The sequence below is a fragment of the Mycteria americana genome, chromosome 3 (assembly GCF_035582795.1).
Source record: "Mycteria americana isolate JAX WOST 10 ecotype Jacksonville Zoo and Gardens chromosome 3, USCA_MyAme_1.0, whole genome shotgun sequence".
NCBI lineage: Eukaryota > Metazoa > Chordata > Aves > Ciconiiformes > Ciconiidae > Mycteria > Mycteria americana.
In genome coordinates, this window is record NC_134367.1 from 10,614,102 (window position 1) to 10,637,264 (window position 23,163).

At 39.8% G+C, this 23,163-nt stretch overlaps 1 long non-coding RNA gene across 2 annotated transcripts in view; it reads right to left on the minus strand.

Annotated features, from left to right (window-relative positions):
- Window positions 1–662: 662 nt before the first annotated feature.
- LOC142407625 (uncharacterized) overlaps window positions 663–23,163 on the minus strand; it is a 40,926-nt gene continuing 18,425 nt past the window's right edge. For both annotated transcript variants that reach the window (XR_012774989.1, XR_012774988.1), the window contains 3 exons: window positions 7,608–7,708; window positions 3,723–3,916; window positions 663–1,249 (listed from right to left, as the gene is read on the minus strand). This is a non-coding gene — a long non-coding RNA (uncharacterized LOC142407625). The remainder of the gene's footprint in view (window positions 1,250–3,722; window positions 3,917–7,607; window positions 7,709–23,163) is intronic.

Here is a 23,163-nt window from a genome sequence, read left to right on the forward strand (position 1 = left end):
ATAAAAAGCTTACGTACAACAAAAGCAAAGTGAACTTTATGATAAAAAAGGAATCTTCTTGCCCTGTGTTCCTATGAGAGGAGGCAAGATGTTTTTTTCTTTAAAGAACCATTCTGATTATATTTGTGGTGTATCTTATCTTGAACAAAACCTCTTCTCTTGGGCAAATGGGAATTTATATCATATGAACACCAACATCTATCCACTAACGCACATTCTATGAAACTAAAAAGAGTGATATTAAAAATATATGGTAGATATGGCAGAAATACAACAACAAGCAGACCAGACCACCAGAGTCTCTTTGGTACATATATGACTCTATGAACAGTGAGCGGGAAAGAGATAAAGATGCTTTACATGTGACATGAGGAGATGCAGTGTCATATATTAAACCTCAGGATATTTATATACCAAACTATTTCCGTTTGGAAATAGTTTGCTGTTATTATTTGCTGGAAATATTGCTGTTAGGGTTAACAAGAAAATCACAAATGCATTACCCAACTAATTCAGATTCTAAAATGGCGTTTTGGAGTTGAAGATAATGTTTGTTGTTAGGTATAGAAGAATCTTTCTTTCTTTTATCTTAAAGTATATTGTGAGATTTTTAAAAAGTATCCAATAGTCATACACCTGCTTGATTCAATGCCTGTTTCCAGTATGCCTGTTGGCATGGGGGTGTGGGTATGTGCGTGAGCGAAGGCAAAAGAGAGTGCGAAAGAGCATGCGTATGGGTATGTTTCTCTCTTATCTAAGCAGGGACATAAATTTCAACCACAAGAATGGGATCATACTAGGTTTAAGTTGAACAACAGAAAACAAAACTGGCCTCTTGAGATTTTATTACCATCTTCACTTTTAAAAAAGGAATATCCTTTAAATTGTAATCTACAAAGTAAATGGAGTATATATATCTAGGACTGTATCTTTTTTAGAAACATGAAACAGCCCTACAGTTCAGATTGGGAGGTAGAGAGCTAGTGGCTTCCAACCAAATGAGTAACTAGCTACATTCTGTTTCCTGAACATGCACTGGCTGCTCTGCTCTGTGGATTGTTACCAGCTTCAGCATTTTTTAAATATTTCCCATTACCCTTTATTTGATATTTTATGCTTCCCCTCATAAACCCTGTAAGCAGATTAATTGTGCCTGTGATGTTTGTTTGTAAGTACAGCTGCTCTTCCTTCCAGTTTGTTTTATAATTGTGATGTCTCGAAGATATCCTCATAAAACTGACGGGTGGATCTGCAAACAACCAGAGCTTTATCAGAAAGGAAATCCAGATTAAAGTTATTGGAGAAAACATTTGAGTAATGCTCAATGTTTAAAAAAAAAAAAGCACACAAGAAAATTTAAAAAATCCATAACTTCAGCTACACGTTTATTATATATACTAAATACTCTTAATCCTGTAGTTTACTTTGTTCAGAATACACCATATACAGTTCTGGTAAAGTAGGATGTCTTAGAACAAATAATAAATCCAACCTCAAGACTCTAAGAGTAATACTAATTGGTTCAGGGGCTGTCATGCTGTACCTCCAACAAGTGCTATATTTCAGGATTCTTTTGGTTATTAGTTGGAAAGGATGGGTGAGGTTTCAGACCAAAGCAATTGCTAACTATAAAATCAGATCAAATAAAGGCTTCAATTTGAAAGAGCACCTTTAAAGTCCATTTGTGAGATACACTGTTCAGCTGTTAAATGTCTTGTAAGTTTTCCAAGAACTTTGGTGAGCTTTCTTCATAAAATCTATATTATTTTCATTGAAGATTAATGATAGGCTTATTAAAAAATCAAAAACTTGGAGAGGTTTTCTGTGATTATGAGCAAGGGTCATCACACTACATTACTTTGGAATGTTTTTATAAGCTTTGTCAGTAGAACTACATTTTAAAAAAAATCTACAGACAAACTTTTTCAAGTCTGTTTTTTATTTTCAAAGGATATAATCTATTTTTTCTCTTTCATTTACAAGTACGTGCACAATAGCAAAATATCATTCTCAGTTCCATCCACGCAGTGTCATTGGATCTAATTTCATTATCATTTGTAACTGAGCAACCATGGTCAAATCGACATGGCTACGCAGGTATAAGACAGGAAGGATTTTGCCTGTAGACTAGCACAGGTCTGCACATTGCAAATGAAGACAGAGCATGTACAGAGGGAAAACAGACCCTGATCCTCCATTTCATGGCACAGAGATGGGCTGCTGCCCTGTATTGGTCTGACCCAATGCAGGATAAAGGGTGCAGAGTCCCATCTGGCTGCCAGAGTGGATTTGTGTTTCAGGATGGAAAACTTTCATAAAACAAACAAGAAACACTTTGGGGTTACTACAGGTAGTAAAGAATGCCCCAGGAAGCAACCAACATGAACCAGGGAACGAACACTCCTGCCTGTCCCTTGACAGACGACCAGGGTGCGGTGCTTTCAGCGCTTGCTGCGGTACTTCGCTGCTTTTCCTACAGAGTAAGAAGTAGTATTGACTACTGTCATGTGGTAGAGCTAAGCAACAAAACAAACAGAGATGTCCAGGACGGGGGTCTGGTTAGCGACCTGACTTCTCCTTGTTCCCTGCCTCCACGATGGAGGAGGGGATTACTCTGCCTTTACTAGGCAGCTGTCTACAACTCTTGTCTCTCTCTCTTTAAATGGACTCAGGAATCAGAAAGTGTTTTAGGTAAAAGCATAAGCCAAGTTTTTCACAATGCCCAGTTTGAGATATTCTAAAAGAAGCTGAAAGTCAAGAAAGTCAGCTCCTCTAAGACATCAAAAATGGGCACTCAAAATGTAATTAGCTACCTAAAAGTCCTGGGCACAGTGGCCTGGGTTCATGCCATACTGGGGCAGCACAGTCATGAATGGGATTGGTTTTGCCTTTGCCCATCAGTCAGTGCAGAGAGGTATCTACAGAAAGCAGTTCAGGTCTTAGAGAGCAACCCACATGCTGGAGGAGACCGAATTACTCCTGGTGGTGCCTATTTCTCCAGTAATGAGAAAGAGAACAAACTGTGGCTGTGATCCTAACTCAGGCACCTGAATTCGGTTACCTGAATCCAGGCCTCTGTGTTTAAATATCTTTCTTTAAATGTATGTAACTTAAGGAACCACCTGTAATGGTATGCATGTTTTTAAACAAATTCTTAAAGTGCAAAGTCATCAATCATTGCTACAGAGTGCAACATTCGACAAAGAATATAATTTAAAATAAAGACTTCTATCACTTTTACACAGAGGCAAATTAGGACTGAAATGGTAGAAGTACACTGGATCATTTTTGGCAATTCCTATAAGCAATGGTGTCAGGATACCACATCCTGTTGCTAAGTATCTCAGCTTGAAATCAAGGAAAAAGCATAAATATCCTAAAATATTTTTCTACAAAAAAAAGCAGCATTGCTGGAATCTGTTTGCTGAGAAAACCCTGTAGTCATCAAGATACCCATGCAAACAGCCCTTCCCAGATTGCCAAAATCAAGGAGAGGAAAGTTGTTAAAGATATTTGAAAGAGGAAAAACGCAGATGTAAACTGTGGTTATGTTAAATCTGTGCTGTTTTAGAGGACACACAACTTTTGTTAGCTTAATAATTAATAAAAACCTTATCTATTAGATTAAAATTCCTGAAAATACCCCCACTGTTATGCCTGCCCTTATTCAAGGATCTCTCTCCCCCAGTGTGAGGAACTGTGTGTGCTTTTCATTTTTTTACCTTTCCCTGTCCATGTTGCTGCTCTTTCTCTCCACGTACCGGGGTTTTCCCCCTCTTCCCCAAGCCAGGCCGTTTGTGCATGTTCTCCTCTGTTCCTCCTCTCCTCCAAACCAAACACTCTGTGATGCTCAGCTCCATCTGGCCCAGGAGCCTGCGTGCCCCTTCTCTGGCCCACGGCAATTGCACAGTGGAAGCTGGAAATAAAATCATCTCCATTACACAACTGGTTCTTCAGGCTCTTCCTTCTGTTCCATAACTGTTAGGTGCTTCGCAGCAAAGGCAGCAAGGAACAACTTTTAAGATGCCTAGTACCTGCCCGTTTTTTACATGAAATCAGTAACATTCTGTCTATTCACACCCAGCAAATTCCTTGAAATTTTGGAATTCATTAGGTACAGCATTTACACATGAGCATATGAGAGATGGAAGCAGAAAAATGCCATCAGCTAGAGGGGCAACACCTTATGAATGTTAAACTTCAATTCACATACAATTATTTGCATACCAGGCCTAGAGATATGGATCAAATTTGTTGCCTTTTATGAAGCATAGCTCAGTTGACAAATCTTATTCTAAAAACTATAAAAGCACAAGAAACAAAAATGCCACTATTTCCACTTCAGAGATATTTAACTGAAACAAGGAAGACAAAACCTCTTAGCTAAGGTCACACAGCTTTTCTTAGACTACTGAATTAAAGAGTGCCTGGGCATGTGCCTAGCACCAGAACGTGATTGTTTGCACCATCACCCTGTCAGATGGTCCCTGGTCTAGTTTTGGTCTGGGCCAGCCAATACTCCTCCAGAACTGTTCCCAAGCACGCTTCGGGCGTTAGCATGGGTCAGGGACTATTGCCTGTAAGTAGTTTTATTATGATGTCCTGCTCCAGACAATAAGAGAGTTGAAGGGTGTGGATGTGAGCTGGGCCATGCCAGCTGGTCTCGGTGATAGGAAATGGGTGCCAGCTGCATTTGGTTTCCCAGTTAGAGGCTCGGCCGCAAAGGAGCAGTGACAGCCGTAAGACTTGAACAGATTCAACTCTCTATACATCTGAAATATGCAACTGTATTCACTTTCACATCTAAAATCTACACCTCTGACCAAAAACTGAGTGTTCTGTTGCTTCCCAAACGCAAAACCCAAATAAAAACTGAGATAAAGTCTCACACATCGGCTAGTCTTCTAATTACCTGCTAATAATTATGCCACACAGTTCTCCATCAGTGTGGCTATTGCAATGACAATTCATAATGACATGCGTATTTCCTAATACTTCCATGCTGACATTCAGTGATGTTCAATCTGCAGAAGTTTTTCCTGTCTCCATCACTGCCGAGGTAGGAGCAAACTCCCGACAGGTTCCTAGAGACTGCAAAAGGCAGGCAATTGCACGGTTCTGTGGAAGAGGTGCTGGGGTCCTGTACCTTCGCAGCCACCTTCATGGTCTTCTCCTTGGTGACACTAATCCCTGCAAAAGTGACAATAGCCTGTGGTTGTCATGCCAATTTAGTTATTACGGTGGTGGACTCTGAAAGCTAGAAGGCACCAACCTATTATTAACCCTAGTCACATAGTGCAGCAATCATTTTGAGTTACTACCAACCTAAGCCAGATTTGAACTGCTGACCAAGAAGTGAAAGGCTTTGTATCTTATTACCAATATCCTAAATCATCCAGCCTCCCCTGCAACTATAGTTTTTGGATTATTATGTAGGAACAATAATAGAATACCCCATAAACAGGTTCTTTAGATATTCAAACATGTCAGGTTGTACTTTCTACATTTTCAGATAATTGTGGAGTAAATATTTGTTAAATGAAGTATTTTACATCTGTCTTGGACCAAAGCGATCTTTCTGTCAGTAATACCACTGAACACTTGTAAAAGTATGCCGGCCATTACAGAGTTATGCACTCTTGGCAAATACAGTCTTTGAACTCATGTTACTGTGCTGCCAATAAAAAATATGTTCTTTTTTATCAACTGGATGTCTTTCAATTATACAATCATTGTCTGACAGAAAAGCAGTTGAAATAGATTTTAAAAAATCCTTTTTTTTAATTTCACACCAGTTGGCAAAAGGTTGACATTTGTTTGCCTAACTCTCAAAGAGACATTTGGTGTAGTTCAACAGTACAGAGAAAATACTGTATAAAGATCAAAAGGAAAAAAAGCATGTACACTTTCCTATGAAAGACAACACATGCTCCTTGCAGAAGGAAATGCTTCATTTCTTTCCCATACATCAGAGCTAGTCCTTCACCTCATCATTATGTTCATCTGCAGTCAAAGTAAATGGTGCTGGAGCTGGAGGCCTGGGCTGACCAATGTTTTCATAACCCATTTTAATCCTATAGAACACCAAAAGCAAACATCTAAAAAGCAACTGTGCTCGTAACCCCGGTCTGTTAGAATAAAATAGCTGGTTCAGTCTAAACTGCCATTATACAGACACTCATATACACAGCCTAATTCAGACTACACTTAAAATTGCTAAATTATCCTTCCTATCACTGTAATCACTGAAACTCAGTGAAATTACTTTTCAAGGAGATAATAGCATTCAAAACACTCACCACCACCTATTCAGAACCACACAAGGGTAGTGAAGGTAGAGAGAAAGAAGAAGGAAAGTCTCCAGAAGCCCAAGACAGCCAGCTCTCTTCCTGCCTCTGCTGTGATGCATGGGAAAACTACTTCTGTCTTCATACCACTGTCTTTTGCTCATGGCAACATTCCCTAGAGAAAGGAATAGTTACTTGATCCACCTGTAGGTGTGGGAGAGGAAGATGCTGTAGTTGAAACAGAGGCAAGTCTGAAGGAAGGATGGGTAGAAGGAGTAGGCTGAATATACTTGGGATTGCTAAGAGACATGTAAGGAGACTATATGATCAAAACTGCTTCACACAAAGATCTGGATTCACTGAGGGCTGAAGCATATATCCTTTATGTCTTTAGAGTTGTCTTTAGACAACTCTGATATCAAAATTTCTAACCCTGACAGAATATTTTTGTGGTTCTGACTCAGGATTTATAAAACTCTGGACCCAGGCATGTCTTGGTATGAGAGAGAGAGATTTGAAGGTGTTGTAAGCATTCTGTAACACATGTAGCACATGACAACTCCCAGGTAGCAGAAGACACTCCAGAAATCAGAATTTACAGAGAGCTATTCACTCCACCTAAGCCCTGAGTCCTCCTTTGAATATGCCTGTCTATTTCTATTGCATAGAACAGAAACTGTAGCACAACTAAAAACTGTAGGGCAACTTTTGGCAACTGGATTCCTAAATTAAGCATATCAGTAAAATGCCTGTAATTAGACAAGATGAAGCTGAACCCTAGACTAACAGTCATCCATGAAGAACAATTAATCCCACCTACCTAAGAGACCCACATTACCTCTCACCCTGCCTATTTCACTGTCTTGTATAGACAGAGAGTATAGATTACTATATTTATATTTGAAATATTCATCTTAAATTGTCTTGTTGACAAGAGAAATACACTCCTTCAGAGAATGATTCACTTAACTTAGAGGTCTGTTTTGGTAATCGCATCCTAAAAGTCTCTGTTCCTCTCCACTGACTATAGGAGGAATTTTGATGATTTGCTCAGACTTGTCTGCGTTATAGCTACCTACATTTGGCTATATGAATGCTGTCCGAGGTATCTACATCGTTTGACAGGAGGCTTGTGGAATTTAAAAAGCCAGAATCACATCACCTGATCCTCCTCAAATAACATACTGCAGCTCTGCCAATAAATCTACAGCCATAAAGGGCCCAGCTCCAAACTTTTCCTCATTCTTATAACTTCTCCGTAACTAAAAAACTTTTCCATCCTTGTAATATACTTGTGTCATGAATCACCGGAGATCCTACCTGTCTTGTTTCTTTTATGGCATTTGCTGTGAGGCAGGCTCCTTGATAGTACAGCCCTCTGTTCTGCACAGCTCAGTGGTCCAAATGGATGCAGCGGTCACCTGAATGATTAGACCAAACAATTAATTAACGACTAGGCATGTTCCTTCTACAATAACTCAGCACAAAAGCTCAAATACACTGTGGAAAATAGAAAAAGTATCACATTGTGTTCTGATCCATTATGTCTTCTACAGGCACTTTCCATACTTTACACATTAGATATGAGATGCTCTGATGTTGGAAAGAGAAAAGATACAAATGCAGAGCATAATCCTGCCAGGTGCTGAAAGGTGTTGGGCATCCAGTGAGGTTTTATAGCTAATGATAACTATGGACATTCTGCATCCATCAAGACTAAGTTCATATGAAATGTGCTTTATCTGTATCTGTTATCTGTATAACTTGTGTGCACATCGTCATCAGGTTCCAAGGGAACAGAATCTCCCCAAGAAATTGTCTTTCCAAGAAACACACAATAGAAATGCTACTTCAAGTCTTTAATATCCATCATTTTGAATAGTGAATTGACCTGAATAAATTTAATGTTAGTGAGATATACAATCTCTGGAATGAGGTTTCTTTTCACTTTATCACTGAAAAAGTTTTATTATACTCTGGCTTGCAATGTCAACCCTCAAATAAAGGCAAAATGTGCCAATTTTTGAATGAAAAATATTAATTATGAGCAACAACTCAGGTGAATTTTTTAATGTATTTTACCAATGAAAACAAAGGAGAGCAAAAGTCAAGTAAATGGACATTTTTTAACATTGCTATATTTCTGGCTGTTCGCCAACTTTAATAATCTAACCTCTGTTTAAATTAAAATATCGTGTCAGCTTTTAATACAAACCCTACATGAGTTGCAAATTCACAATATGTGTTAAGTCTAAAAAAATCATCATCTATCATTGCACTATTTCAGCAGTGGCAGCTGGGTGTTTTTAAAAGGTTCCTATGAACACAGATCTTAGTTTAAATGTAATATTATGTTATATTACTCACACTTGAACTGACCTTCATAAATATAAAATCCTTACAATTATAAGTCCTGACATTTAATACTTTCCTGGAGACTAAGCGGGACCATGTTACATTATAAGGTCACTTGTCATTTGCAGCTTTTAGAGAAACTTATCATTTTAATGAAGACACTAACTCAGACACATACAGTAATGCAATTGTGGACAAACATACTTCAGATTGGCTCAAGGGTGCATATTCTCACTGCACCATACAGCACTGAAAGACTTTAAAAATGCCTTGCTAGTTCACTGCCCATCTGTATTAACAAGCAGCATATGCTTTGCATTGTTACCATAGGTGTTACCCACGTAGGCCACCAAAAAGGACTGTTGTGGTTTAACTGGGCAGGCAGCTAAACACCATACAGCCATTCGGTCACTCCCTCCCAGTGGGATGGGGGAGAGAATCGGGAAAAAAAAAGTAAAATTCATGGGTTGAGATAAAGACAGTTTAATAGGACAGAAAGGAAGGGAAAATAACAATAATGATGATAAAAGAATATACAAAATAAAAGAATATACAAAATAAGTGATGCACAATGCAATTGCTCACCACCCACCGACCAATGCCCAGCCAGTTCCTGAGCAGCAATCGCTGCCCCCCAGCCAGCTCCCCCAGTTTCTATACTGAGCATGACGCCATATGGTATGGAATAGCCCTTTGGCCAGTTGGGGTCAGCTGTCCTGGCTGTGCCCCCTCCCAGCTTCTCGCTGGCAGGGCACGAGAAGCTGAAAAGTCCTTGACCAGTGTAAGCACTGCTTAGCAACAACTAAAACATCAGCGTGTTATCAACATTATTCTCATACTGAATCCAAAACACAGCAGTATACCAGCTACTAGGAAAAAAAAAATTATCCCAGCTGAAACCAGGACAATAGGAAATGACTTAAGTGGTTCTAGTGAATACTGAAGGGTTAACCCTTCCTGCTCTGCTGGGATGAAACTAAGAGGCTTTCCCAAAGGGCTGCTCTTCCCCAAGCAGTTAGCAAGGAAGCTGCTCTTGCTCACATAACCATTCAGCCAAGCAACTGCACAAAACATCAGATTGATCCAAGAATGTGTTGCACCCATAAGCATAAATTATGCCGCTCTAAGTGTTTTACTGAGCCACCTACACCCTAGGCTCCCTCTAGAGTGAATGGCAGCTTAGAGGCATCTCTGGGCAGCAATTCAACCCAGCTAAGAGTGGAACACCTTGAATAAAAGACTGAAAATTCTAGCAAAAGCAAAGGCAAAACATGGTTAATTTCAATGCACGCACACTTCATCTTACTTTGACCCCAGACCTGTTGCAATGCCTATAATATTCAGGTCCAGATGACAACAGAACAACAGTGGAAGAAAGAGGGAATGTTTTCTTTCTTGAATGCTCCACAATCAAGTTCCTGCAGATCTTCCTAATATAAAATCACGACCAGGTTTCTGATTCTGTATTTGCATTTGCTTTTGTATTTGTGTGAGAAAATAGTGCAATACCCACAACAAGTAAGTATGTTAGTTATGTTACGTTATGTTATGTTACGTTACGTTATAAGCAATGAAGAATATGGTAGAACCACAAATACAAATAACCAACACACTAGAACTAAAAATGTCATGCCAGATTGCCTCTTCAAGGTGCCCTTGTGCAGCAGATATTACAACATTTGCGAAACTTTCTACTATACACCTGCTTTTTTATACATCAACTTTCAAACAATATTAACCTTCACTCAGGAAAAGGCTCCCCCAAAACCCAGCTACTAAATAGATGTATGGTATGAGAGGACAGAGAGAGAGAAATTATCTAAAGAGAAGAATAAGAGATCACTATTTTTCAAACAATTTGCTTTGCTTTCCAGACTTTCCTCTATCACCAATAACAAGAGTGGAATGGATAACAAAGCAGAGCATAAACATATCAGAGATGTGTCTCCCGCATGAAAGTGATATAGTTCTTTTCACATTAGCATGGCCTGTATACTAATAGGATTTCCAGATGTGCTTAAATTGGTGATAGAAAAACTGAAATTGGTCATGAACACATGCACTACAGCTTGACCATGCAAACTATTAAGTCACTAGTCCATGGAGTATGCTGACCCAGATCAACTTGTACTCTCCCAGACAATTTGAGAATCACCACAGGCCAAGGACCTTTTGCCATGGGCAGTTTCAGCACAGCCATCTTGTTTTGGAGAATAAGAGAATTTAATAATACAGATATTATCAAAGAGTACCAGCTGGCCTAAAGGCCAAAGGGGGAACCTTGGCTTTATTTAATTTAATAGTATACATAGCCCTAAGAGGGCAGTTCAGATGGGATGCTTGCTGACTTGTTCCCTGGAATTGTCTAACCCCTCATCAGAGAAGCCTACACTGATCACTATCCCAACTTAAGGGCTTTAGATAAGTCATATAAGAATGCCACTGACAAACAATGAAAATATAGTCTATAATTAGGTCTAATACATCTGGCAGCTGTCACCTTCCAGAACTGGGACAGAAAACCAGGAGGGATTTCAAGCATGGAATCCGTTTCACAGCATCATCTAACTGCAGCCCTGAAACTGCCAAGAGAAATCTCAGGGAAGATCCTTTTTTCAGTGTTTTTTTTTCTCCCACTTAAAGAGATGCCTTTTGTGAATCTCACTCTGAGTTGCCTACCATTCACCTTTACATATCTCAGCAACTTTGGCACACACAGCAATATTATGAATACCACTCCTACGTATAACTTTGAAATATCGCAACACTGGGCACCATAATGACTCCTTCCCTTTCTGGATCTGGTCCTGTGTATCCAACAGCAAGAAATCAAATAAGGAAAATTTATTACCAAATGGCATGGCTTGATCAGAAGCCCAATAGGGACAACCGACTGCCTCCTTTCTCATGACCTCCCTTTCCCATGCATAGGAGCTAACTGAACTGATGAGGAAGAAAGTAGGCCCGTGTTCCTACGTTCATCTAAACCTCCAAAGGGAACTACTCAGGAAAGGAAAAGGTGCACATTGCCTTTTCTTCAAGGATGCTGTATCACTGAAGACAGGGTGCACTGACTGGGAAAGCCCTAGGAGTTTGTGGTTACAGTGTTATCCCTTAACACTTCATTCTTAACAAGGTACAAGGCATGATCTAGCCCTCGGTGTGCTATACGGTGTGCTATACTGTGTTGTGTTTCAATAATGAGGAGAGATTGCATGTTTCAAGTCCTATAGGTGATTGATACCTGTGTAATTTTATACTGCTGCCAATAAAGCAAACAAGTCCTGTGTCTGAAACAGTTTTCAGATGAATGTGTATATGGCTACTTAGTCAGGAAACCATATCCAGAAAGGCTGGATATGTATTAAATTTTGAATGTTTTATGTTGTACATTAAAAAAAATATTGTCATTCCAGATAAAAAATGGTCTGATCTTCAAGTACTCACCAGGTTCTAAATGGAGGTAACCTGTATCATTTATATGAAGAATAACTGTGTATTGAAACAGAAGAGAGACAGGTAAATTGATGCTGCAGTGTTTACTGCAGTGTTTGTTACAACAAACCTAAGGTTCTCATTCTCCCCTAGGACTTATATCTCTCATAAATTTGAAAAGACCCATTAAAACCCCAACCCAGAATAAAAACAATCAAAATAGTCAAAGGAACTGAAACAAGATGCCTTAGGTTGGAATAATTACACACTATAGCTTCTATTGCAGACTTCCTGATAACTCTTTAGTTAATTCCATTTCTCACAGTCTTCCACTATTATTTATATCTGAAGGTGTGAGCTTTGTGCAAATGAAGCAATTCAGTGTTTATATAATTAAAATCAGCTGTATTTTACCATCAGTATTTACAAGTCTCTATGCCTTGTGTCAGACATGAAATCTGAATTGCACTCACAGGCAGGTCGAAGAAGAACGAGGAGATCCAAGAAGTGATAGATTCCTCAAAAAAAAAAACCCAAACCCATAGAAACCAAAGACTGAGGAAGAGGAAGCAGGATGGTTGTAATAAAACATATAATGGTCATACAATGGTATGACCCTCATCAGTAATCCTTTTCTTTTTTTTTTAACCATCAGACAAGGAAGAACAACGAGTACATAACTAAAACTTCAAATTCCTTCAGCTTTTGCATGGCAAGCCCTCGAAGTCTGCTATTGCTAATAATCATTACACGAGTCATTGGACTCTGAAGATGAACAAAATTTCTTCTCTTGGCTGCAATCCAAAACCAAATATGGGTATAGCCTAATGATAGCTTAATGATAGTCCTACTTACCATGAGATTGGTTGATCAAAAAAGGTTACCCCAGTGTTTTGTACCTTCAAAATGTCTCAGAACTACCTCCATCAACAAGACTTTTTGCCTGCCAGTCATAACCCTGAATTACCCAAAACGTCATCGGGAGGATAACAGAATGATATTTGTGCTTAAACATAACTGTTTTTCTGGATCAGCGTGTGGAAATGTACAAAATGGACTTTAAGCATGCTTAACCCTGTGTATCCTACCCTCTCTTCTTTTATTTTCCCCTTTAAGTAGTGATGCTGTGAGGTGATGTGAGATCTTGCATTTCCATTCACAGCAGAGGACTCCGTGGAGTGCTCTGACTTGTGACCCTTATCCTTGCCACACATCCTTGCTTAGGAGCATGATCACTGTGGATAGCCTGCTGTGCCCCACACTGGGATTTACAGTAGCACAGACTAAATATTATCCATTTAAACTTATACCTAGAGATCCCAAGCAAGCAAAGCTGGAGACGTTTCCTTCTCAGCTCCTAACACGAGGAGCTCTAAACTAACATGAACTTTATATATATATATATACACACACACACACACACACACTGTATTGTTGATCCCTCCTTTATGGGCTACATTGGTGGCAGTGTTTTCTGTTTCTAATCGCCATGGCCTTTATGATACTGTACTTAATGAATTATGCTCCTCAGGAGGAGGTCAGTGAAAGAATTAAGCTAAAAACCCCTAACAGTGTTGTTGGCCAGGAGCCAGCTCTTTCGAGGCTGTGTTTCTGCATGAGGTCTACCACAGCTGGAGCGAAACGACTTGCAGGTGGCTCAGTGGGCAACAGATCACACAGTACTGCTCTGTCCGCCCCTCGACAGCAAGGAGGGAGTCACCTATGCCTGCCGTTGGTGGCTGAAAATGAGCAGGAAACGTCTGACAATCTTGATTAAGAACTCCCAAGCATTGAACTTTCCATAAGGAAAAGGCACACTCAGATCTCTCGGCTTTGACATTCCAACTTCCAATTTAAATACTGTTTGGACTCCAGGAGAAAACACTAACGCTTATCCTTATGATGTTAGGCTGTGGATGCCTTAATACAGATGATGTACATGGCCCAGTCAGCGCACCAAAGGCTGGGAAATGAAGTTGGTATGCTCTGTTTCCCCCCAAGTTTCATTCATAGAGAATTTATAGGTTTTATTTTAAAAGTAGCTGAAACATACTAAGTAATTTTCTGGAGTGTTTTTAAACTATTAATTTCTAAATTACATGAACAGATGCATATGCACAGTGGAAAATAGCATCAAATAGCTTGGGGGAACAGAGGAGCTCAAAGACCCGGCCAAATAAAGTTAGGTTCCACTAACAGCCTGCTTGGATAACTCCTTTCACCTCACTGGGAACCCCACCACTCGTTTGTTCAGCTTCACTTTCTCGCAGATTAATCATTTGTGGTTTTAAAAATATATAAATCTTAAATAACTACAGAAATTGAGGAACAGAAGGCTTTTCCACACCTCAGTGGACAAAAACTACTGTCCATTTGCTGCAGGACTCATTTGAGGCTCCTTAGCAAAACAGGCTTGGATGAAACAGGAGGATGAAGGGCTGGAGTGACACTCCCATACGCAGGCTGGGAGCCAGCTGGGCTGTGGGGCAAAGACCAGGGAGCCTGGGGATGGTGCTCATGATGAATACTTCTTCATGAACATCTTTCCATCAGCAGCCACAGGTAGGTAGGTGCTGGGTGTCACCACAGCAGCAGCCACTCTGCCTCTCCTAGGCACCTTGTAAGGCTCCTCATAAGCAAAAGCCGACAGCAAACACAGCAAACATCAAAACTGACTGCACAACCGCAATGTTGTTATGTGAAGGTACACAGGACCTCAGGTTTACATGTGCTCATCAAATCTGCTGCTGCTTTCAGCGACTCAGCTTTTTCTCAGCTACCACCGGTGAGAATTTTATGTTGTTCTAGAAATACTGTGGCTTAGAAGCAATACCACTAGTGACCACAAAGCTGATGCTTTTCTCCAATAAATACTAAGTCAATCCCATTCTAGAGATTTGAATGCAGTGTGAGGGACAAGCATCCTGAGTCTTTGGTGCTGGGGGTCCTTGATTTTGGTGGGACAATAAGGCAGACCTTTAAATTTGGGATCAGCAAAATGTTTTGCTGAGCCTCCACGAGCATAGCCAGCTCTATGCTCCAGTTACAGTGATGCAGGTCAACACTGATGTCATGATCAAAACAAAAGGAAAGACCTTAATGATTTCTGCCATACTTTTCTGATTCTTAAAATGGCTGCTACTCCTCCTGAGAAAGTAAAAAGTGAATGGCTTGATCTGTGTCCTCCTGTTCTTTACCAGCCCTCCTTACTAATTCCATTTATCAAATCAGGAATGAGAAACAATAGCATGTGACTAAGGTGACCATAAAATGGTTAAAAAAAACCCCAAAATACACACAAGAAATGAACGGAGATTACAAGTAAGTATAAGAGTTGATATTTGGTTACTGAATATAACTACCAAACGAGTTAAGTAAGAGATAACTAAGTCTGTGTGCAAAGAACTGGCTAAAAGTATATAGAAAATAATGTACTTGGCCAAACTTGAGCACCCTGTTCTGGCTCCTGATTTACCCACTAAGTCTCACAACGTCTACAGCACAGTTTCTTCTCCATTTCCTTTGTGCAAAACCATGCAAATTCACAGGGACCCAACCCAAAGTCCCACACCCCCAGGAGTTTTATTATATTGCAGACATGCCCACGTGATCTGGAGACAGTCACACCAAGCCAGAAGAAGCTAATGCTGATAGGTGTATTCTTAATTATCTTCACACTCATCTCGTACTGCAGTACTTGTAGTACTTATGGACAGGACAGGCTCTGGGATTAATGACTAGAAAGAGTCAGTGGCACAGCGTATACAGCAAAGAGCCCTCAGCTCTTCCCATCTGGTCTCTAATCCTCGTTCCTGCCCCCTTCATCATTAAGTCTTAATTTATTGCCGTTTTAAAAAAAAGATTATAATGAGTAACATACAAGCTCATGTTCCAGGTAGCTCTCATTCCCTATAAATTCCCACTACACCTAGGAAACTGTGGTTTGATTTTCTGTATTGCTAATTGGTGAGCACAGCCAAAGAAATTCCTAGCAGGTTTTAATCTCTTGAATTTATTTACCACCGTGGAAGGGGAAGGGGGCCATTCCTCTGGGATGGAGGGAGGAACTGGAAGGATTACATTATTTTGACCTTACATTTGAGCTGACATCTAGCACAGTACTAAATCAATGACTTGGCACAGGAGACAGGATTAGCACGGGTGGGTTACAAGCAGTTTGCAGGGCTGCAGCTGTCCTGTGGCTACCAGTGGATGTCAGTAGAGGCTCCACTCGCAAAGAAGCCAAATGGAAAGAGACAAAGGAAAGAAAACCCTCCAGGTTCTCTTAGTATACAGTACAGTGCACAATGTACAAGTACTCCAAAAGTACAAGTACTGTACTCTCTAGTACCGTGCACAATGCACAAGTACTCCAAAAGGGCTAGTCTCTCCCAGCTAATGATTCAGGATTACTAGCGAGCAGTAGTACATTAAAGGATGTAGCAAAGCTGATCGGGCTGCTTGTAATTCTTTAGGCTTTCACCTTTCATAAGCAGTATTTTTTCAGTTAATTTAAAAACAAGGAACAAAATCAGGAGGCCCACTGTTGGAATAGTAGTGACGCTGGACGACAGATTAAAAAGAAGCAAAACATATATCATCTGCTCCTTCTCCTCCGGCAGAGCAGCCACTGCTCCAGGAACACTTAAATGCGGCAATAAAAAGCAAAGCTCTCTAATTATTGCTTTGCAGGGGTTGGACTGCAACCTTTTAGTAAAGCAAACAATCTGGATAAGCTAAGCACAGGGTTTTAGCTAAAGTCTTAACGATTTTATCTAGAACAAACAAACAAACAAACAAGCAGCACACAAAAGGAAAGGATTTCCTTTGCTAAATTATAGCCCATCACCTCGTACAAGCAAAATCTGACCTCGCTTCCCCAGTGAACATTCCTGGCAGTGGAGTCACTGATAAGAGTGACTGAACTCCTCATTCAGGGACAGATTCTGATGCCATCACTTACGCTGAAAAACATGGTTCTTATGGGCAACGAGGTGCTACCGAAGAAGGGAACAGGCATCTCAGAGTTTAAAGAGATTTCATCCAAGAAAAGTGGTGGGAAAATCCCATCACCATAAGACTTTTCCTCAAAGTAAATGTGGACTTTTCAGGTCTTTCTATCCCAAAGTAATGCAAGATAAGTTTATTTATCAGATAGGAACCTGAAATTATAAAGTTCTGTCAGTGGATGAAAGCTTTCCTAGTCCCAGCTGATAGAAAGCAGTGTCCTGTGACATAAGGACTGAGAATCCGTCTTAGTTATTCTAGCTTGGGTGGATGCTGTTTGGTTTAACATTTTCTGCTCTTCCAGTCTGCCCAGTCTGTAAGTACAAATTATTATAGCTCATGTGGTCAATAGAGCTGGTCAAGTGTTTCAAGAAAATATTTTTTCATCGGAAAAATGCCGATCCTAGAAACTGACATGTTTCATGGGAACATACAAGTTTTAACAAACTTTTGTTGGGAAAAGTTTCTTGGGTCCAGAATGGAATTTTTGGTCAAAACCACAGGGAGAGAGGGAGAAAGACCTACCTCATAATAACAAATACCACAGTGATCATCTTTCCTCATAAATCAATCCTTTGAGGCTTCTAACTATTTTTCAGCCTGGTTTCCTACACAAACGAAAGTTACATGATTGCAGGATTTGTCTGTTTATCTCTCAGTCCTCCCTTAAAAACATTTGAAGCCATTGGCCAAATTCAGTATTTATAGAGGTTATTCTGCACTGTTTAGGAGTTTTGGAGAAACCAGGGGCTGAGCAGAGGAGAGGGATGCAGCTACTCTGCCCACTGTGGGAAAGTCTTCGGCATGAGAACAGACATGATGTTTTCTTCCTAGCTTGGGAAAGAGTCCAGCAGATGAGAGGTGGAGAATTGGAGATGCTCCAAAGGCACTGGCGGGAGAGGCGATCACAGACAAAATGAAGGAAGAATCTGAGATAATTGCAGTGGATGGGTGATGAGAAGAAGAGGCACACAACTCATCCGTAGGAAACTTCAATTCTCTATTAGTTCTTCCCAGAACCACTTGCACTATTTTTCTGTAGGTTGTCAGCATTTTCCTGACAATGCTGTTTTCAGAACTGAGCAGCACAGAGGAGAAAGCACGGAGCTGTATAAAGAAGATCTGCTATTTTTCTCATTTTTGAGCCGAAAACTAATTTTCTGTATCTTTCAGCACTGCTTCTTCACAGGCATCCCTATGTGCCTCAGGCACTTTCTATTTTATTTTTCCCCATGTCTTTTTGCTTGATTTTATATTATTGGTATTCAAGACTATATCTCAGGTTCCCTGAAAACATTAGTTTCTGCTTTTCTTGTTCCTTTGTTTTCTTCTAATATGAGAAGACTCTCACGTCTGAACTGTGTTCCTCCTCAATTATTTCCCCTCTCCCCTTCTCTAGCTGTAAGAATACACTCACCGCAGATTGTGAGGCATGAAGATACACCAGTCAGGGGTAAGGCAAGGTTTTAGACAGGTGAAGTAGGACTTGAGAGACCAGACAAGACTCTCTGGAGGAAAAAAGCAACAAGCTTTTGATTTATCAAGAATGAGGAAACTTCTGTGGAAAAATACTGGAGAAAGCTGTTAAAACTGAGCAGGTGTATTGCTGTAACTAAAACTCCTCTGACACCAGTTTAGCCACAGAAGAGGGACATTAGCTTCAGTTCATCCTCTGAGTATTTACAGGTTATGACCAGATTTTGCAAAAGCAGGCTGAGCTTCACACAGCCACAGGATACACTCTCTTCAGGGTCTGGACTAGCTTATTTAAAAGTGTAATTGACATCTATTGGCATCTTCAGAGAAACCCAAATAAATATAAAATAGCTTTAGAGCCTACTCCCTACTGGGTCATCTGAAAATATTTTCTGATTGGAACAGGCTTTTTTCTTGTAGTCCTCAGCACTAGAGTGGGTGCATTGTCCCTCTTAACTAAATTTATCAAAGGGATGTGCAAACCCAAAATAACAAGAAGAGAAAACCAGCATTGTTCATAATGAGTTATTTTATGGGGTGTTTCCCATCTTCAGCTTCAGTGTTCTGGTAATTTAACACATGGAATAATACCAGCTAGTAATTTTGGCTTTGAATGTTGTTATTTTATGTCTTATGAGAAGTTAATTGCATCTTAGACAGACTCAAAAAGGAAAAAAAAATGCCTGAGATATGGCGCAGATTTCTTTATATTGCTGCTTTCTATTCATTCAGCACCAGTCCGTGCTAGACCAAGCAGAACTGAAACTGAGGGGGAAAAAAAGTGGGCACAGCAGGTGTAACCTGCTCAGCTCAGCTCAGACCACATAAGGGTGCTATCATTTTATAACATGAGCTAACCTTCCATAGCGACCTGCAAAGAATGTGGCCTTTGAAATAGCTTCACTAGAATTAGTAGCCTTTCAGGAAATATTACTATTGTTCTGAATTCCACTTGAAAATTTAATTTGCCCCCTGTTATTTTCAGGCAAATTCCAGCAGAGCTTTATTCTATGAAATCTGCGTAGGTGCATAAGAAACATCATCTTGACTCAGGAAATTCATATGCCTTTGTACACAGAATGATCTACTTATCATGGGTGTGTTTATCTGCTCATGAAGAGAGAGCTTGTGCAGATATAATTCATGTGTAGGTGTGTGTGTTATATACTGAAATCATATGCATTCTATAACTACATTTTATTATACTATGAAATGCCTAATTAGCCTGTAAGTATTGAACTGTTAACCAGTAAGTATTGAAATGTTAACTAGTGAGTACTCAAATGTGAAACTTCAGAGTTTTGACTTAAAAACATGCATTATACCCATACTGCAGTATAGAAAAACCATGATGTGATGCAGCTTTCATATAAAGAATATACCAGAAAAGCAATTGCCTACTGACCAGAAGTCAGGCTTTAAGTCTGAACACTCTTGCTTTGAGGAGTGTAAATCCGGTCCCTCTGAGCTGAATTCACTTGTGGCTGTCTCCGACAAAGGCAACCAGATGTGATACAAGGATGGCTCAGTTGTCTTTCCAGCATTATGCCAGGAAGAAGGTAAGTCTAGCTGGTTATGTAGGTGTGGTGATCAGAAGGTGTGGTTGGCCTCCAGAGACCTGCTCAAGCCTGTTTTAACAGCCGCTAGCAAGGTACCCATGCTGATGTGGCTGCAGTCCCACCGGCGGAGTGCAGGAAGCCAGAGTAGCCAGAGCCCCTGTGGGTGCCCAGCGTCCCCCCTCCAGTGGGTCAGGCACGTCCCTGTCAGCTGGCATCGCACCTCTAAGCTGCAGTGAAGACATGGCCAGGATCTCAAAGCCAGATGCTGTAACTGATTTAAATGAGTGGATTGCACACGCATTGCTAATTCGCAGTGGCTCCAGTTGCAGATGACATGGCCTTTTACTTTACACAGATTTTCCCCAAGCTCATAGGGAAAAAAAACCCCACCTAGATTTGTAACCCATTAGCAACCATCTCTGAAAAACTGTTTATTTAGCTTATCAATCTAACCTCTTTTAATAAGATGAAAAATATGAGGATAAAATTTGGGAAACACATTAATAAATTGCCATATTTCTGCATTGAAGGATGTCAATTTTTAGTTAAATATGTCAATAAAAATGACAGTAACTGTCTGGATCATCTGTGTAATTCTGAAACTTACTACTTTATAAACATAAAACTGATTTTTTTGATTGGATTCTGATGAGCTCAGCTAAACAGTCAAATTTCTTTATCTAAACAAAAAGGTGACCAGACCTTTCATTTGTTCTGCTTTGATATAGTATATATTGTACGTCACTTTAGAGAAATATTGAGCAAATATCACTTTGTTTAAAGTGTAATAAGATTACTGGATTTGTATTTTTGTGTCATGCTAACTTTACTTTTTGCTATCTGAAACAATCTTCAAAAGGAAATGTGGAAGTCTCTTCCACCCAGCTGTACAACTTTCAAGCTATGACTGGCTACCAGCAGTCACACTGCCTTATTTCAAACTGCCATGTCTGACAAGATGTTACAAAACACGGCAGAACACAAGACATGTCAGAAATTCAGGAGCTGAAATACACATTTTGAAAAAAAAAAAATATTACCAGTTCTCTGCAAAATCTAACCAAGTAGCAAATATGTGACCAACTAGTTGACAGCCAATTTGGAAAGGAGCGTACACCACTTCCTTCCCTCTCTATACAATTAGTGGGTGAGAGAGGTCTGTCAGCAGGGGAAGAAAAATGTGAAACTAAGGGCAAGAAAGTCCACGAGAGCTGCTTACATGGCCTCCACTTTGTTTTGGGTTTTGGTTTTCTTTATGTTCTTTTTTTTCCTCTGGGTAGCTAAATTAATAGCTCATGGCATTTTCTTTTTTTCTGTGGAAAATGTGGGTCCAGAGAGACCGGACATTTTATGACTTCTAATCAATTCCAACAAATTGTTCATTAACAGAAAAGAACTGGAAAACACCCTAGAAGTTGAAAGATTTCTGGTTTCCCATTTGAAGTGACTTTTAGCTTTGAAAAGTATTTCAAATGTATTTTTTAAAATGTCAAATAGTGAAATGCCTTAGGAATCAAAATAATTCATTTGAAGTGAAACGAAGCATTTTTTGACTCAAAATATTTTAATTTTTTTCTGTCTGAATAAAAAGTAAAATAATTTAAACTGCCTTGACTGACAATTATTTCCCTTCCATGTTTTCTGAACTGCCAAGCTAAAACAAAATTTATTATTTTCACTGCAATGTACTAAAATATGCATAAATCTATCTAGCTTTTTGTTGGATGTCAGTCAGGAAAAGGAGGTGGAAATTCAAACTCAGTCTGTACAGGGAAAAAAAAAATGAGGTAGAGGTTAACCAATAATCTGTGATAGATAATGTACATTAATTTTGGGAAGCATAACTTGGAAAAGAGCTTTTTCTCAAAAGAGCTTGCTAGAATTATTGATAGCAATGCTAAAAAAAAGAGCACTTACAAACTTTCTATGATTTGATCAGAATTTAGATGAAACCACAGTATGATAAAAAGTGTCAGATACACATCTATGTATTTTAATTACACTCGAGTTTCAACTTTTGCTATAAAGCTTTGCTGTAGCCCAAGCAAAGGGCAAATTTCCAGACACCTGGGGAGCCATGCTTAGCCCTGCTCCCTCTCTCTTGTAATGAGGTCATTACTCACTCGTCACTCCAATAATACTGCTATAACTGCAATAAAGCTTGTAATAATCAGGGTAGCTAAAAAACAAAAGGTAATTTTTAATAACTTAAATTATCTTTTCTTTTTCTTCACTGGATATAGAAGATATTTACAAGTCTAGCAATGGCTATATCTCCTGCCTAAAGTGGCTTGCTTTAACTTGGCAAAAGTATGAAGAAATTTTAATAGTGGAGCTACATCTTTCCAGTTTCTGACATTTGTGTGTCTGATCAATTTTCGTTCTGATGTATGTGGCAGAATATGTACGCTGTGCACACGTACAGCCTAACTGTAATAACTTTCATGATAAATAGTTCATGTACCAGCTGAGTTTTTAGGATCTGCTTGCCACTGACTTTGGGACCCCTGCTAACCTTAGGACATGTCTTCCTTGTGCAGTGGACTGCAAGGCAGAGATCTCCTAGACTCTGTTAGATCCAGAATCAGCATCAGCGTAGCAGTGTCAGGGCAGGGTGATGGACCAGAAGGTAAGCCCTGCTTCTCAGCGGCAGAGACACAAACAGCTCTAATGCGACTGACCTCGCTTCTCATGGGGCTGGGCTGTACAATGCTTATATATCACATGGTGTCGGTGCTAGTTTAGGTGTCTCTGGACATTGTTCCAATGCCTTTATACATGCCCTATATAAGACACAACTTCAGTTCTTGTTTCTGAGCTTCCTCTTCCTGTAGGCTTTGCTCCTGATCTTGAAAGAGCGCCCTTTTTCTCTGTAGTGTCTACTGCAGAGACACAGCGGTTAATGCCGACCCAAAATGCTTCACGTTGAACATATGAGCCTATTCTCAAAAGCAGCTGGGCTGCCTCCTGTTCAAGCTACTAAGGTCTCCCTCTCCATAACGTACTTCAGCTCAGCTGTAGCACCAGAGTGTTGTGACAAGGCT